This window comes from Rissa tridactyla, chromosome 4 (genome assembly GCF_028500815.1).
Source record: "Rissa tridactyla isolate bRisTri1 chromosome 4, bRisTri1.patW.cur.20221130, whole genome shotgun sequence".
Lineage (NCBI taxonomy): Eukaryota > Metazoa > Chordata > Aves > Charadriiformes > Laridae > Rissa > Rissa tridactyla.
In genome coordinates this window covers 35485299-35486399 of record NC_071469.1, presented here as the reverse complement: position 1 = coordinate 35486399, position 1101 = coordinate 35485299, and positions in this window count along the sequence as shown.

The following is a 1101-nucleotide window of genomic DNA, read 5'->3' as shown; positions in this document are numbered from 1 at the left end:
CAGCACAGTACTTACCCTTTGAACAAAAGCCATCAACGTATAACAGAAGGTAACAATTATATACTGTTAAATGCTTAAGGAAAAAAACAAAGAAGCAACTTCTAGAAGCAACATATTTATATAACTATTGTAGAGTATATTGTTCTCTTGTGCACTAAAGATTTTTCAAGCATTTTTAGTAAAGATGCAGCATATTATATGTACAGGGACTGCATTGCACCAGATAGTGACATGCTAAGCCATGTTTGCCTTGCATTTAAGAGATACCATTTGAACCTCTATCACTTATAGAATAAACCAGTCTCAGTTTGTGAATCTGTGGTAAACAGTAGCACTCAATCAACCCTTTTTTCCTTATCCACACCAAAACATTTAAAATTTGGAGTACGTAGACATCTCGTCTCAAGTGAAATAGACATTTAGGAGTCAGCAGATGGACTGAAGAGTGTCCAGACAGAAATGTGTGAGTATTATCAATAAGCATGTTGTAATTTGCATGACCCATCATTAAATTTTTAATGATACTATGACATAGGGATTCAATTCACTTTAAAATTACTAAAATCTACCAATTGTAATGCTTTCAGACTGTTTATTTTTTTTTCCAATAGAAAAATAAATCTCATACATTCGAAGTGGTACACAAAAAGACTGGGATAAAATTGATCAGATTTCTTGATAGCACCATTTACACATTCTTTAAAGTAAACATTAATATGCACTTTCTTAGAAAGCGATATAAATATATATATAAATACAGGATGTGCTAACCTCTGTTAACCATCTGAATGTGATGGAATAATCTATCTCTACTGTGCAGGTAGGCTTGTGCATGGTGGTGTGGCAATATCATTTTAAAAGTTTGTTACAGATGTGATGGGAAGCTGGAAGGAGTCGAATAAGCAGAAAAAAGAGCTTAGATCTACTGTAAGCAATGAGTCGGAATGAGCCGTTAAAGGTTAGAATTTATCTTTGTTTCTGATCATTCAATGAGAAAAATGACTTCCACAGAAATAGATACCTTAAAACTGTTTGGGGGAAGGGTGGCGAGGGTGAAATAGGATTGAAAGTCCTACAGGTAATAGCAATAACTGGAAGTGC